Below are 18053 nucleotides of genomic sequence, written 5' to 3' on the forward strand. Positions count from 1 at the left end.
CAAAGCTACAATCATTTTCATCTGGACTCTTGCCACAACCTATTGAGGGATATCTCTCTCTCTATCTCTATCTCTATCTCTATCTCTATCTCTATCTCTCTCTATCTCTCTCTCCCCTGCTTCTCTTACCCTATTCAATTGTTTTCCAAATACCACCAGCCAGTATGATGGCTTATACCATAATTTATATCATGCTAAAAACCTTCCAATAGGCCGGATGTGGTGACATATGCCTCTAGAGGCTGAGGCAGGAGGATTGCAAGTTTAAAGCCAGCCTCAGAAATCTAGTGATGCCCTGGCATAAAATAAAAAATTTTAAAAGGGTTGGGGATGTGGTTCAGTGGTTAAATGCCCCTAGGTTTAATACCTGGTACCCAAAAAAAAGAAGAAAGGAAGGAAGGAAGGAAGGAAGGAAGGAAGGAAGGAAGGAAGGAAGGAAGGAAGGAAGGAAGGAGAAAGAAAAGAAAACCTTCTAATAGCTCCCACTACAATTAGAATATTAACCCAAAGGCCTCAACATTGACCTCAAGGCCATGCTATATCTGCTCCCTACTCACCTTTCCTTGTCCTCTACCACTGCCCTACTCTTTTACTATGTTCAGCCACACTGATGTGCCTCCTTTCTAGCCTTCTGTGTCCCTATCTGAGCACCTTTTCTTGCTCTTCTGTAATGCTTTTCCAAGTCTCCAAACGGCTGTCCCTTCTATTTCACCAAGAGATGTTCCTTGACCACTTTCCCTCCCTGAGGAAAGTCACTCCCACTCCACTGCTTGCTTTTCCTTTCTACATAGCATTTAAGGTTCTGTTCACAACCTTCCAATGGCTCTCCATCTCACATCCAAGTCTCATCCACATAAAAGCCTGCCAGGCCACACACAATCTGGCCACCCTTTTCTCTTTGATCTCATCTTCTATCTCGCGCTCTCATGCCGGCTCCAGCCATCCTAGTTTCCTTGATGTTTTTCCAATATCTCAAGTATCCTCCTAACTCAGGGCCTTCGAAGGTACTGTTCCTTCTGCCTGGAATATTCTCTTCCAAAAATCCAACATGAATTAATGTCTCATGTCATGTCATTCAGGCCTGGCTCAATAATTGGTTATCATATAGCTCTTCCTCAGTGGGCCTCATTAACCCAGAAGCCAGATTCCCATGACCACCACTTTCTATCCTTCACCTTTTAATTTCCTTCAAAACACATTATTCCACATGTGAGCTACTAATTTTTTTTTATTATTGTCTGTTTTTTATCAACTAGAAGGCACCATCTACCAGAGCAGGAATTGTTTTCTTCCCCATTTCTCTTGTTCTTAGAAGAGTAGGTTTTGCTTAGTAAGTAATTTCTCATTGAATAAATAACTGATCTATCAGAAATCCTCTTGTTAATTTATGTGCCTAATTTATGTCTTAATGTCGTTTCCACAGTCCTCTGCCTGTGAGCCTTTGAAGACCCAGCTGTAGAGAGGAAGAGGAGATGAATTCAACCACATTTACAAATCGTAACTGGTTTTGAACTTCTGTATTTTCAGACTTTCTCAACCATTTTCTCTCCGGAGACACCACTCCCAACAGTCACAGGCCACTTCCAGTCCTTTGCTGTTACAAATCGTGGGGCCTCAAAGGACCTTGTGCATTTGCATCACTTATTTTCGTCAGTATATCTGATGGGGTTTGCCAGGCGGATGGTTGAGAAATGCTGAGCACACCCTTCTTCCCTGCCCCCACGGGGGGGGGGGGAGGTGGCCCAGACTCCCTCCGTGTCACCTGGCCACCCCCAGCACCCAGTCACTCTTCTGTGCTGTCCTTTGCCTCATGCCCTGCGGGCGGAATGCGCAGCCGGGAAGCCTTACTCAAGTGTCCCAAAAGAGGAAGCACAGAAAAGGCTGAAGTGACAGTTAGGAAGACCCTTGCAAAATAAATTGAGTTCTATGTTTTTGTGGAACCTTTAATTAATTGGCCCTGTGTTCCTTAGTTCCTCCTATATCAAAGATGGGTCTGTTCGCCAGGGGACGCTCCTGAGATCCCCGCACGTGGGGGAAAAGCTGAAGGAGCAAGGCGCATTTTTTCCCAGAATTAAAAAACAAACAAACAAAAAACACCTTTTGTTGTTGTTGTTGGATTTTTTTTCATTTGTTGATTCAAAGGTAGTGTGTGTGTGGTGTGTGGGGGTGGTACAAAAGGAAAGAAGGCACAGGCCAGATGACTTGGGGAAAGCAGCCTGCGAACTGCAGGAGTCCTTAAGCCTATTTTGAAGTCCCCATCTCCTAACCAGACGCCCTCCCAGCACCTCGGTGCAAAGCAGCGTGGCGAGCGCCACCCGTCTGCGCGCTGCGTGGGAAGGGGAGGGCTGACACCACTTCCTCCCCGAGGCGCGGACCTCGAGCCTGGGTGCCGCCGACTTCAGAGCCGAGGGCGACCTCGCTGCTTGCCCCGCCGCCTGCCCCCAGCTGCCCAGCCCGTTGGGCGCTCCCGCCGCCGCCTCTCCGCGCGTCCCAGCAGAGCCGTCGAGGTAAGCGGCGCCCACCGGGTCGGGAACCCAGCGAGCGGCAACCTGAGCCCCTGGGGCATTACCCGACCGGGTGTCACGCGGGTGGTGTCCGAGGCCGGGGGCGGCTCCCCGCGCTGGCCTCCGGAGCGCGCGCCCCTTGCTGAACCCTGGAGGGTAGCGGGTCCCCTGGGTACACTCCGCACTCAACCCAGTTCGCGCCAGGGGTTGGATCTCGATCTAAGCGTCCCCGCATTCTGTTTCATCACTTTGACCGATTTCCTGCTCAGGAAATTGCTACAAGGTTGAACAGGGAACTGGTATGCACCCTCGAGGGTCCAGCAAGTCCAGTGAGCCCCAACCTGACCGGATCTGGAGGAATTCCCGGGGCGCTTTAGGGCACTAGTTTAAATGCAAGTCCTGTGAGAATTCGTGTTGATGGCTGTCAGATACATCTCAAAGTGTTTCCTTCCTTTAAAACTCTCAAACATCTACGTCTTCTTTTTCCAAAAAAAAATTACATTTTTTCCCGAAATAGTCTCCTTTTCATTTTAAAATATGATGAAGAAAGTTTGGACACTAGACAAAAGTTATAGTTTGGCTTGGGAGAAAGGTGCCTTTTGTAGCGTCAACAAGACTAACCAAAATGTCTGTCTATCCCTGGGCAAGCTCTCCCGGGATAAAAACCTTGCCCCTTTGGCTGGTGTACCTTTTCTTTTCCTTCTGGAAAGGACTTTCTTAGTATTCGTATCACGATGGAAAGCAAAACATGTTTTCTCAAACCACTCCAGCAAAGTGCTTCAGAAAGAACTTTAAATGGGATTGTTGGAGAAAGAGAAATGAGTGACACAAGGAAGTATTACCCCTCCAGATATGCTTTCTGGTGGTGTCATGTGGTTTAAACACTGGCAAGGGTACTTCATTCATTTTTAAATCAGGGGCTCCAAACTGCAATTTCAGAAGGAGAACTTTGTCTTTTTAAATAAACCTGAGGGCCGTTTTCGCTGGGCCTCACTGAAATACCAGGATAGCACATGGGCCAGAAATGCTGCCTAGCAAGATTAGTAGAGAATCTGTGAAGAGTCCCCCTCAGTGTTTCCAATGGTATTTCCTGTCAGCTCCATGTGTTGTGAAATTTAATGTGATCCTCAAACTATTCATATTTTATAATTTTTTCTTTCGGTGTCTTTTCTGGGTATTTGAGACTTTGATTCTAGCTCCACATCTGCCACTCACTAGACAAGGATGATTTTAAGTTGTTTTAACCTCTCTGGACCTCAGATAACTGACCAGTAAAGTGAGATGATTAGATTGTGAAAGAATGGAGGAAATTATAATGATTGTAAGGGGCTGAGACATAGCTCAGTGGTAGAGCACTAGCATGCTGAGTTGTGGGTTCAATCCTCAGCACTACCAAAAAAAAAAAAAAGAAGAAGAAGAAGAAGAAGAAGAAGAAGAATGCTGATGGATTTTGTTAAATTCTGAAATATAAACACGTTTGAAGTCTTCTGTTTCTTAAAAGTAAAAAAGTAGAGTTGATTTCTAACCTATATATAAAATAGCAACTTCCCATTCTATTGAAAAACTCAGACACAAAGATATGAAAAATTGTGCTCTATGTGTGTAATAAGAATTGTAATGCATTCCACTGTCATATATTTTTAAAAAATAAAATAAAATAAAATAAAAACACTGAGACAGAGAATAGCCACAGGTCAGTGTTATATTTCAAAAGTGCTCAGTTGCTGTTTCTCAAAAAGTACAACTTTGAAACGTGTAGTTACTTTAAATCTTACACATTGTACCAGGCTATGTAGCACCCATTAAATTTTTTGTATTTATATCCTAAGCTGCATACCAATTTCCAACATTTTTTTAACTTAGACGTTTAGATATTTCCATGCTATTACTAAAGTGAGGTATTTATAAAGTTTATTGTCATAAATGCTAATGTTTGATATGCCATCGTAAATTTTCTTCAAAATAGCATTATTATTTTCATTTATTTATAATTCCTTTCTATTTTACTTATTTTTATTCCTAAAGGCTTTATGTAAGTCCACAAATTTTAGAATAAACTAAATTTGTTCTATAGCCTAACAGACAGTAATCTTTACAGTTTCCTAGAACCCCATGAGTTTGTTCTATAAGCAAAAGAATGATCTTGGGAGTTTGAAAAAAAATGGAACAATTTTGAACTAAATAAAACCTCAAGATAGAACAATCATTATTAACATAATTGTCATTTTCAATATGAAAAGCTATGTGTAGTAATGTCATCTTAAGTGGCAAGAAACGTTAAACATTTATTATATAAATGCAGGTATATGATAAATACCAGGTTTTAAGATTGAAAGGTTTTAGGTAAGGACACTGGTGGATATTGATGTTTATATGTATGATGATGATGTTTACATGTATGTTATAATCATCATGAGAAACATGAACTTTAGAGGAAACTGAATGTATCTAGAAAAGTATTAATTACATTTTTCTACAGAAGGGAAAACAGCACTGAGAAAAGGTACTGAGCCACCTACACCCCATTTCAGAGACTGGATTGTACAGTAGCACAGCAGAGCAGGGCACCTGCCACCACTGTATCCCCATTATCTAGACAATTTCATCACCAGGGTTAGGACGCAAAATGTATTTGCTAAATGTTCTAAATACTTCAATTCACTTCTGGTTGGTACCATCACACTGTCGCAAGCTGCCTAAACCCCAGTTGACCTTTTGGTCCCAAATTTTGGTCCTCCAGTCAACAGTGAGGCTTGACCAGATAGAAACTTAACTCCAGTCCAGGGCACTACACGTTCTCAGTACATTATTCTGTGGCTCGAATTCTTGACTCCATTTCCAAACATTTCCTTAGCATTGACTATGAACTTGAATCATTCAAATCATATTATGAGACCTCTTTTCTTCTGTCAATTCAGGTTCCTCTTTGATCCCCAGATGGTAATAGTAAATAACATTTAATTATAATGTTTCTTTATAACTTATCCAAAGTGCTTGGACTGTAAGTATTTTGGGCTTTGATTTTTTTTTAATTTTGGAATATTTGCATATACATAATGAGATATCTTTGGGATCAAACCCAAGTCTAAACACAAAATTCCCTTTTGTTTCCAATACACCTTGTACACATAGCCTAAGATAATTTTATCCAATATTTTAAAATAATTTGGTGCATGAAACAAAGTTTGTATATTGTAGCCTAATGGGGCCTACAGAGTAATTTTTTCCCTTGAATAAACTATATGTTGTATGCCCTGTTTGACCATGACCTTTCACAAGAGGTCAGTGTAGAATTTTCCATATTGGCATTCAAAAACGTTTCTGATTTTTTAGCATTTTGGATCTTAATTTTTAGATTACACATGCTCACGCATGTACCAGACGCTGTGCTAACTAATTTAGAGCTATCATTTTGTTTATCCTTGTACCTTGGGCTTATACTGTTATCATTTTTTATTGTTGAGGAAATGAAAGCACAGAGAGGGTAAGAAACTTATACAGGAAATAAGATGCACAGCTGATGTTTAAACCAGGCCAGTATGATATCAGTGCCTGAGGTGCTATCGAGGACTAGGGTGCAAATGGAGCTTATTGTCTAGAAGAGGAAACATAACTAGGCCATTATAATTCTACACGTGACCTGATCACATGCTATGTGAGCATATATCCTGCCCTTACACCAGACTAGGGTCAGGGAAGGAGGGTGAATAGAAGGTAACCAAGCAAAGAAGTCGGCTTGTTATAGTGGGAAGACAAGAATTATAATCAATTTTGAAGTTATTTTCTTTATATGTGTCTTTTGAAAACAATAATCTTCTGTAGCAGCCATCATGTTTTTATTTTTATCTTTATTATATTCAAATCCCTCCAAGAGCTTGCTGTGTTGATTAAATCAACAAAGTAGAAAGTCTGACTTTTTTTTTTCCCCGAATTCTGCTGGAAATCTTCCTGATTTGGTTTCATATCACAGATTCATCAGCGAGATGGTTGTGGGCTGGAGAGGGGTTACATGCTTAATCATACAACAATTATATTTCCACAACTGGTTGGAAGATTTATAGAGAGAGAGAGCTATGTCATATCAAACTGAAGAAAAATAAAAAGTAATATTAGAACAAGTGAACTATATTTTTCCTCCATTTTTATTATAAATTATTTCATATATACAAATGATGATATGATATATATGCATATATGCAGAACAAAATATATGTCTACATTATAATAAATAATAAGAAAGCCAACATCTGGGTGTCAGTATTACCAGCATATCTCCTGGCCTTCCCCTATCTCTGCTCTAAAGGTAATGTTGTTCTGATTGTGCTAATTTGTTAAAAGTATTTAAGAATCATGTACCTACAATTTCAAAGTATGTTGTCAAACCGGGAATTAGAGAAAACTAAAATTAGGATCCCTACTGACTCTAGGAGTGATCAGAGTGTTCAATCAAGCGAAAATAATTTATGTTAAATAACATAAAAGCAAAGAATATTAGAAATGGTTAAGAGTAAGTATCACAGACATAGTGGTTTCTTAGTCATTAAGGAAGGGATCAAGGTTTTAAGTGTAATAAGTGAATAACTTAGACAGTCCAATTTTTTATATTACTTAGATTTGTACTTTAAAGACACATCAATCATTTTCAATCAGAAATATTAGCTGAGCACTATTCTAGGTGCTTATTATCCATCAGTGAACAGAAGAGATGGGCCTCAGCATTCATGGAGCTTCTGTTTTAGTGGGGAGACAAAGAATAATTGATACACATAATAATTCTGATATAGTTTTAAGTGAAAAGGGCTCTAAAAGAGACTAAGTTGTGGGGCACAGTGGCACACTTCTGTAATCCCAGCAACTGGGGTGGCTAAGGCAGGAGGATTGCAAGTTCAAAGCCAGCCTCAGCAACTTAGCAAGGCCCTTTATCTAAAAATAGTAATGACAAAATTACATATAAGAGGTTGTGAGGGGAAAGGGAAAAAAACAAGGGAGAGAATTGAATTACAGCAGATGGGGTAGAGAGAGAAGATGGGAGGGGAGGGGAGGGGGATAGTAGAGGATAGGAAAGGTAGCAGAATACAACAGTCACTAGTATGGCATTATGTAAAAACGTGGATGTATAACTGATGTGATTCTGCAATCTGTATATGGGGTAAAAATGGGAGTTCATAACCCACTTGAATCAAATGTATGAAATATGATATGGCAAGAGCTTTGCATTGTTTTGAACAACCAATAAAAAAATAAAAATAAATAAAAATAGTAATGATAAGAATAACTTAGTGAGGCCCTAAGCAACTTAACCAGACCCTGTCTCTAAATAAAAAATGAAAAGGCCTGGGGATGTGGTTCAGTGGCTAAGCACCCGGGGGTTCAATCCCTGGTACAAAAAAAAGAGAGAGAGACTAAGTTGCCTAGGTGAAGTTGTGTTTTAAATAAGATGTGCAGGCTTGGTCTCATTGAGATGATAAAGACTTAAGCAAAGATTTGAAAGAGATGATGGAGTCGAACTATGAGGCTTTCCAGGGGAACAGTGATCTGAGTGCCAGTGCATAGATAATGGGTGAACCAGCCATAGGCCTGTGTGGCTGTAGGCAAATAATCAAGAGAGCCAGTAACCTATGTAGTTGGAGAGGGATGAGGAAGGTGGAGATCACATAAGGTGCTTTGGTCAGTGTAAAAACTTTTAGTGAGATGGAAGGGCCATCGAAGGATCCTGAGAAGAGAAATAACATGATTCTGCTGATTCCATTTAAAAAGTTCACACTGACATTTTGAGAATACACTGGAGGGAGTAGACAGAAGTAGGAGGCCCATTAGGAAGTTTAAGGATTCTGCACCTATTTTTTTTTTAATATTCTAAAGCATTTTATTTTAGTATCTAGAATCTTTATGACTACTAAGAAATGACATTCTATTTCTCACTTTTACCATTGTCTCTCTCATATTACTTTTTTTTATTTGTTTTTATTTTTTTAAATTTATTTTTATTAGTTGTTCAAAACATTACAAAGCTCTTGACATATCATATTTCATACATTTGATTCAAACGGATTATGAACTCCCATTTTTACCCCATATACATATTGCAGATTCACATCGGTAACACATCCACTTTTTTACATAGTGTATGTTGTATTCTGCTGCCTTTCCTATCACTATTTGTGGATGACATGATTCTATACCTAGAAGACCCAAAAGGGTCTACAAAGAAACTACTAGAACTAATAAATGAATTCAGCAAAGTGGCAGGATATAAAATCAACATGCATAAACCAAAGGCATTCCTGTATATCAGCGACAAAACTTCTGAAACGGAAATGAGGAAAAACACTCCATTCACAATATCCTCAAAAAAAATAATAATAAAATACTTGGGAATCAACCTAACAAAAGAGGTCTGCACCTATTTTGAAGTTGGCACCAACAGGATTTCCTCAGAGTGGATGTGGGGTGTAAGAGAGAAGTCAGGGATGAGTCCAGAGTGTTTGATCTAAACAACTAGAAGGAAGGAATCATCGTCAACTTAGATGAGAAGTTAGAAGGGAAATGATCAGAAGTTCAGTTTGGGTTATGAATATAAAGTAGCAATTGGTAATAGTGATGTGCTTATTATACATAAGACTAAGTAACTAGGAAGATACCATGATTATTCCTATTTTACTAAGTAAAAATGACGATTTAGAGAGATTAAAAATTTGCCCAAGATTACACTGAGTAAAAAACTGAACATTTCTTTACTATGAAGCTAAAATAAGAACATAGCTGATCAGTATTAGTCCACTTCTGTGATAATTAGGACCATGAGAATTATTTTTAATAAGTGGAAAAGCAAGAAATGAACAATATAAAGCCCCTAATTTGTCCATAAAATTTTAACCAGTGATATGGATGTTGTGTGCAATAGAAAGCTTTAAACAAGATTCTGAAGGAGAAACGACAGAAGCCTTTTCCACAAAGGAGATTTTTGTGCCCGGAGGTTAAAGATGTTTCTGTTTTCAAAATCTAAGACAGGACTTGGAAGAAAAGGAAGTTTCCTCTTTATACAGATGGATTTCAGATGGATTCAAGAGTTAAGAGAAAGACTCAGCTTTACTAGGAGGTGCTGAAGGAGGTTAGATGATCTTGCTAAGATATTTGGAAAGCCAGAAGTAGGCAGAAAGTAACTCCTTGGAGAGATCAATGTAACTGGCACTTAGTTCAGTCATTAATAGGTATCCAGGCAGCACAATTAAGACCTAATAATGTGTCATATTAATGGCCAATGTCAATTAATGACCTTAAGACCAGTGTATTTGGTATAATGCTGCTAAAAGCACATGATGACCATTTCATAGACCATGTTTTTCACAGAGCAAAAATCTCATTTTTAAATGTATTGTTAGGATTTCATCTCAAAAATAAAATAATTATTTATGCATAGGCTTCATGGCACCTGGGGTGGGGGATCCTGAAAAATATGTTCAGGTGATTTCATATTATATTACAATGTGTTATCACAACTAAGTTACTGATTAAATATGTTTATTAAGGCTACTGTGCTTATAGTATTAACAAACTCATTCCTCTCTGCTGATAACATTTACAACTGACAGTTGAGTCAATGAACTGATTATGTTTGAGATGCAGTATTATCTTTTTAGAATAACTTCCTTCTTTTTTGAGGGGGAAGGACTGTATCACTGAACTACATCTCCATCCACGTTTTTATGACTTCTTCTAACCTAACTCCATAAATGGTATAGCTTAACAGGCCAAGACTATTTGTCCATGTGTTTAGAATTCTGTTACTTTATATTTTCCTTGTTGTAAACCACAGACAAAAATGAAGTTGCTAGGCCATGAATGCGGATAAATACAGATCAGAGTACTAAGAAAATGGCCTTAAGACCACTGTCAAATAGAGGAGCTGAATCTGAGGCAGCCCACTACCTTCACTACCCTCAAAGCGATGTTTCCAGAGTAGGGGCCAGAACTAAACATTCACTTTAGTTGCATCTAATGCTTATCATAATAAAAAATGGTTTTTCCTTCCAGTTTTAATGCATATCTATTGAGGGCCAACCAAGTGCCACCATGGACGGATATACAATAAAATAAGATATGGCCCCTCATCTCTAGAAACTTCCAGTCAACTGGCCTATAAACAAACACATTACAGTGTATAGTGTGCACTGATAGGTACAGAAGTATTACCGTAAAGACATTGACGGTAGAGAAGACACTATGTGGGGGTGACCAAGAGGCACTTTGAAGGATAAAAGCATTTCCAGGTAACCATACAGAAGAAGGCTGTCCAGACACCAGACATGAAACAGTTTGGCAATGCTGGAACATAAAATACAGTGGGAAAGGAAATGAGATTGTTCTGATTTAACCCTTGGTGAGTAATATTCAGACTGCATTCATGTGTTACAACTGTTCATCTTTTGAGTCAAAAGCTGAGCTAAGTGTAGTAATATTCCAGACAGTGCTATCCAATAGAAACATGCAAACCACATATGCAGCTTTAGACTTTCCAGAAGCCAAAAGACAAAAAGAAACAGTAGCATTAATTTTAATGATATATTTCATTTAATGATAAGGAATGTTATTTAATGAATATCAATTATTTGAAATTATATCAAATTCCAGTAGCAGTAAAATTATCAACTATTTTTTATGCTAAATCTTCCAAATCCAATATCTTTTCGCATGTATAGCATATCTCAATCCAGACCTGTCACAGTTCAAGGGCTGAATAGCTGCATGTAACCAGTGACTGATGTAATGGACAGCACAACTTGAGATAAACACACAAATATCCTATCTGACACTCTATGTTAGCTCTGCAGCTGAATGGAGGGCAGTAGATGAATTCTGAAGTAAGCTAAAGGAAAAAAGAGGGGGAAAGCATTTGCGATTAGTATGATGCTGCTTCTAGCATCTGATTTGAATTCATATTTAAATCTGTACCCAGGTTGCTTTATTAACCCTCCAGCAACCAAACAAAGAAACCTCAAATTGTCATTGCTTACTTTGCTTTTTATCCATTCTCTCCTCCTTTTATTTTCTGGATTCGGCATAAAAACTACAAGGACTGAAAAAGAACTGGAAATAAATGGCAAATCAGTTTACCCTAAACCCACATCCTGAAAATATGATCTGTTGCCCTTGGTAACCATGTTGTCAACCCCTTTTTTTTTTTCCACTTTTACTTCCGCCTGCTAGTTCCCAAGCAAAACACCCTCTCATCAACAGCAACTCTCCTTGCTGTGGTTCTCCACACCAAAAAGACACCTCCCTTTCAGGAGAGGATGGCCATGGTAAAATTGAAATATGGAGCTGAAAAGGCCCAGGGCATGGTATGAAAAGGCTCAGGGAGATTCCAATGCAATTTCTCTCTTGCTGAGAATGGTTGAGTGTCTGTCCCAGAAACTGTACTTACAGATGTTCTTCCCAGTGGCGCAGTCTTTTAAAGATGTACCTGGTCTACAAATAAGCAGCAGTTCACGTCTGTAGGTACTGGAAATGTGACAGACAGAAGTAGCTATCCCATTGTGGATTTAGGAGTGCCCACACTAGTGTGTGGGGGTGGGGGAGAAACCACTAGTGGTTTTAAAAGGAGAACATCCTAATATAAATACTGATGATGATGATAACATAATATCTAATAATAAATATTCTATGTGTACCAGACACTTTAAGAAACACTTTATAGGCAGTACCTCCACTACCTCATTCCAGCAAGGTAGGAACTGTTTGTGCACATGTGTATGTGTGTGTGTGTGTGTGTCTGTGTGTGCGCGCACGAGCAATGTGTGTCGATTTTTTGTTTCTTTCTGAATTCCAGTAGAACAGATATATTTGGCTTTGTTTCAAAGATATACCATGTTAATTGCCATTTATAGGAGAGTTCTAGGTATCAAACCATTACTGCAAATATGATTTCCTTACCACCAATGTAGTTATCACATTTTCTCATTAGGATTCACTCAGAGGTGCTTAAAAATTGGCAAATTCTGTCCAAAAAAAAAATGGTGCAGGTAGCAGTAAGGAAAGAAAAAAAATTAAAGACTAATTGACAGCATCTGATAGAGCAAAGAAGAGCTTTCATTAAACTCGGGGCAGACTTTCAGCAGGTCAGCTGGGGTATTGGATGAAGCCTTATGAATTCTTAGCTATTAAATGAGTCTGTACATATGAAGCACTTAGAATTGTACCTGGCTTATGGTAAGTGTTCAAAGGATGTTGAAATATTTTGTTTCCAAATTTTTGAACAAAGCAAAATGAAAATACATTCCCCTTGAAAATAAATATTTTCTACTGTATTCTCACATTTGAAATAAGTCTTTATTATTCATATGCCTTTGAAGGCATCAAGCATAGCTGCCACCATCTTTTGGTCAGATGACCCATAGGTAAATGATAAAGAGTACACATAATTCTATCCCTTCACTTCATTCTTCTCTTCTCTAACCATTTTTAACAGCTACCAGATGTGGACACTCTGTCACACAGCTGTGGGAAACTGGTACATTCCTCGCTGTCCACTGGAAGCTGGTTCCAGGAACCACTTCCGCAGATGTTCAAGTTCCTTATACAAAATGTGTAGTGTTTTCCCATATGCTTCAAATCCTATCTAGATTGGGTAATATCCCTAATTCAATGTAGATGCTATATAAATAGATACACCGTGTTGTTCAGGATCTGACAAGAAAGTATTCTGTACCTGTTGTGTAGAGATGCGATTTATATATATATATATTTCCTGGGTTTGGTCACATCCATCGATGAGGAACCCATGGCTATAGGTCACTGACTGTAGAGGTAAAATTGTTTCCCACCTTCTCCACTCTCAGATGCAGGTGTCTGAAGGGTGCCAACAAGATGTCATAAGGAGCAGCTGGTAACAGAACAACCATTTCTAAAGACAGAAAAGTTGTGAGACATGGGAGGAATGTTTCCTTTCTAATAATCTTTTCCTAGGCATCGCAAAACTGACCTAGGAGGCAGGAAGGAAGGAAATCAAGCTGGGAGTCGGTTGTTCACTTCTAAGCATGTTGTAGATTTAAAACATTGTTCTCAGGCTGGGGCTGGGGCTCAGTGGTAGGGCTCTTGCCTAGCATGTGTGAGGCACTGGGTTCAATTTTCAGACTGCATGTAAGTAAGTAAAAATAAAGGTCCATCGAAAACTGAAAAATATTTTTTAAAAATTGTTCTCAACCCACTGTAAGAACTTCACGCTTTATTTAAGTAATTGATCTGTTGGAACTCAGAGGCATCTTTGATTCTGTAAAGATTGCAATCTGTTTTTTGCCACTTGAACACCCAAACTATATTTGTAATCAAATTCAGCCACTGTTTAGATCCTCTTCTATTTTGTGTTCTCTTGTCTTATATCAATAAATTACCTTTAATTCTTTTTCAGATGATGTAGAATGAATAACTAGCTAATGAAGACTACAAAATAGTCATTTATCTTCCCCACTGTTTTCCCAATTATCAAAATGAAAGGCTTAGATTAAGTTAAACCAAGATGATTTTTTTTTCCTGGCTCTAATGCTTTAAGGTGATATGCATGGAGGCAGGACTGTCTGAAAATAAAGACAGTTTAATTTAGTCAGTATTTCAGAGTAATAAACATAAAGACCTCCCATGTAAGAGCATAAATAACTTGACTTAAAACTACTGAGTGAAGTCAATATGTTAGAGGGTATCAATTGTAAATATGTCTTCTCAAAACAAGCATTTATTTGTTTTTAAGAATGGTTAGGGCATATAAATTCATAAATAAATAAATGTCCTATGTACAATACATTTGGTGGTGCATGTGAGCTATTGTGAAACATCAAATTTTTCAATGATGAATTTCAATTTCAGAAACTTTAAAAAAATACACCAGCAATTTTTAAAGGTTTTATTAATCATATCAAACATATTCTTGGAGAAATAAATGATGTATACATATTTATTCCCTATTTAAAAATATACAAAGTCCTAAAAGGGTATTGTAATCTTGAACTATTATCTAAAGTAGAAATAGTTTTCATTGCCATTTTTACATATGAGAAAACTAAGCCCACAGAGAAGTTAAATAACTTGTCTAAGATCACCCAAGAGCTAAGTAAACTTACTGAGTACAAGGTGTGTGTCCCACACTTGGCAAATAGACATGCCATCAATTATATTAGAGCTAGACAGATGGACAAGGTAACAGAGATCTGAAAAAGGCAGCCACCAATTTCCCCCTCTTAATAAAAACAATCCATGTTCAGAAAGCAGCATGACACAGTGACTGTGAATGTGAACTTTACAATTAGATTTGGATACAAACTCCACCATTCACTAGCAACTTGATTCACTGTGCCTGATTTTTATAACCTATAAAGTTGGAATAATGTCAGTAACTCTAAGTTGTTTGGGGAATTAAGTGAGATACTATAGGTGCCTTAACTTTCAAGAATTATTTATTTATAACTCAGTAAATTTTTATTTTTATTGATTGATTGATTGATACTGGGCATTGAACCCAATGAAACTGTACCATGGAGCTACCTCTTTAACTCTTCTTATTTTTTAATTTTGAGACAGGATCTTACTAAATTGCCGGGAATTTGTGATTCTCCTCCTCAGCTTCCTGACTAGTCAGGATTATAGGTGTGTGCCCCTGTGCCCAATACAACTCTTATCATTCTTATAGCCAGTATTGGCATGTATTAATATGAACTAACATATTTCAAGGTTTAAATGCCAGTGATGACACTATGCCAGTACTAAGGTGTTGATGTGTAATATATATATACACACACACACACACAGAGATGGATATATAGAGAGAAACCATAAATAATGTCTTAAACTGTTGGATTTCTGATTCTAACTCTGTTGCTACAGGATTTCAGTCAAGGGTAAATTGCTAGAATGTGTGAGAGAGAGTGTGTGTTGTGCATGTGTGTTTAAGGCAAGGATTCATTTCCATACTATAATCTTCCAATGGATGGGTTCAATCTAATCCAGGTTTCCTGGAATCTGGGTTCTCTGAAGGAGAAATAAAAAAACTTAGCCTAATTAATTTAGATTGCTCCCTGAGTATAGTACTATCATACTTAATGCAATAGTTTATTGTTACGTTTTCATAGAGACAGGTTCCTTGATATAGACATTTGCAAAAAAAATGACTCAATAAGTATGTTTTTATTGAAAGGGCAGAAAAACTAAGTTATCACATTACATAAAGAGAAAAAGCATTAAACCTCTGCTTCCAATAGCATCCATTAAAAAGTAATGACTCACATCTACACAAAAACTAATAGACATAAACATAAGCACTTAGATAATAAAAATCACAGAACCCTTAGAGAAAAACTAGGAATATATCTCCATGACCTTGGATGAAATAATCGCTTCTTGAATATAATACTAAAAACACAATCAATGAAAGAAAGTGGATAAATTTACTACATCTAAATTTAAAGCTTCTGTGCTACAACAGTATCAAGAAACCCTAAGGATAATACACAGAATGGGAGACAATATTTGAAAATCATATATCTGATAAGATACTTGTATCTAGAATATTTAAATAACTCTTACAATCTAATAGTTAATCTAAAAAGACATTATCTATTTTAAAACTGGGACAAAGGATCTGACTAGGCATCTCTCCAATGAAGGTACAGAAATAACCAATTATATGAAAATATTCTTAACATCATTAACCATAAGGAAAATAGAAATAAAAAACACAAGATATTGTTTCACGCTATAATCAAAAAGACAGATAATAGCTAGGCAAGGTGGCACATATCTGTGAACTCAGCGGAGGCAGGAGGATGGCGAGTTCAAAGCCAGCCTCAGCAAAAGCAAGGCCCTAGGCAACTCAGTGAGACCCTGTCTCTAAATAAAATACAAAATAGGGCTGGGAATGTGGCTCGGTGGTTGAGTGCTCCTGAGTTCAATCCCTGGCAGCCGCCCCCCCCCCAAAAAAAAGACAGATAATAAATAGCAAGTATTGTCAGGGCTGTTGAGAAATTGGAATCTATATAGACTGCTAGAGGAATGTGAAATTATGCCACAGCTTTGGAAAACAGTCTCTTAGTTCCTCAAAAAGTTAAATGCAGAGTTACCATTTTACACAGTAATTTCATTCTGGAAAATCCTAATCGAAAGTAAAACATATGTCCATGCAAATAATTGTGCACAAATGTTCACAGCAGCATATTTTCTAATAGCTGAAGAATGGAATCAACCCAGATGTCCATCAACTGATAAAAATAATTGAAATGATGATACAAAGTTCAGATGAACTTTGTATATATTAGGCTAAATAAATGAAGTCAGAGACCATATATTATATAATTCCATTTACATGAAGTGTCCAGAATAGGTAAATTTATAGAAAGAGAATCCCATTTCCAAGAGCCACTAAGATGAAAAGATGCAATAGAAGCAATCTGTGCTCTGTATTCAGTGCATTGAAATGAAAGCATTTGGTGTTCCAGAGAAGGACAAAATGGTAGTTACTGGAATAGAGTAGGTTTTAGGGGATGAATGGGATGGGTATTTGAAAGATGAAGTTGAAGACAATGGGAGTGAAACTGTGAAAGAATTTAAAAGTCCTGGGCTGGGGTTGTGGCTCAGTGGCAGAGCACTTGCCTGGCATGTGTGGGGCACTGGGTTCGATTCTCAACACTGAATATAAATTAAAAATAAAGGTCCATTGACAACTAAAAAATAAAAAAGTCACATTAAGGTGTTTAGAGTAAATCCTACACGCAGTAGAGAGCCCCCATAAAACTTTGCTAATTGAAAGAATGTGAACCAAACTGGCTTTTAGGAAGAACACTCTGGTGGCATTCTAGAAGCTGGTTTAAAAGGGAGAGATTGTAGGTAGGGAGACAGACAATAAGCTAAGGAGTCTTTAAAGTCACATGGAGGACCTGAACCCTCAGGGTAATTAGGAAAAGAAAGAGACAGGTTCAAGGACATTTGAAAGCCTAAGACAACCTGATCAGACTGGGGACCTCAGAAACAGGTAAAGGTCCTAGGAAGAATGATCTAGGACTGTAGGTCAAGATAAATAAATATGACCTGGTTTGTTTATTTTCTTTTCTTTTTTCTTTTTTTCTTTTCTTTTTTTTTTTTTTTTTTTTTTTGGCTGAGAGGGGATTATCTGGGGAGATGAGTGTTTGTGTCTTAAGTGACTCTTTTTAGACACCTGCAGCATGGGTGACCAGGCTGAACCTGGACGTTGCAGATATCCCCAGCTGTGGAATCAGCACAACTGTGTTTCTTCTCCAAGCTTTTGCTTCCCTCGGTTTCATCTGCACATCCTTTTGTGGGTTTCTGTTTCAGTTCCATAATTCTGGTAACTCTCTCAATTTGGTTTTCATGCTTTCTGCCCAGATACCCAGGCACAGTCTCGATTCAGTGCCCTGTCTACTCCTCCTGACCCAGGAGCTGATTTTCATCTAGTCCCTGTGTGGGTTAACTTTCTCCCCAGTTTCCAAGATAACCTCTGGCTTGAATCTCTCTGTCTCACAATCTATTCTGGCAAACCAGGGGACTTCT

At 38.1% G+C, this 18053-nt stretch overlaps 1 protein-coding gene across 1 annotated transcript in view; it reads left to right on the plus strand.

Moving 5' to 3' along the window:
* The first annotated feature begins 2323 nt into the window (after nucleotides 1-2323).
* Nucleotides 2324-18053, plus strand: part of Apbb1ip (amyloid beta precursor protein binding family B member 1 interacting protein) — a 102001-nt gene continuing 86271 nt past the window's right edge. Inside the window, exon 1 of the mRNA XM_026408562.2 lies at nucleotides 2324-2507. The gene's annotated coding sequence lies outside the window, so the exon portion shown is untranslated. The remainder of the gene's footprint in view (nucleotides 2508-18053) is intronic.

Source organism: Urocitellus parryii, chromosome 9 (genome assembly GCF_045843805.1).
Source record: "Urocitellus parryii isolate mUroPar1 chromosome 9, mUroPar1.hap1, whole genome shotgun sequence".
NCBI classification, from domain to species: Eukaryota; Metazoa; Chordata; class Mammalia; order Rodentia; family Sciuridae; genus Urocitellus; species Urocitellus parryii.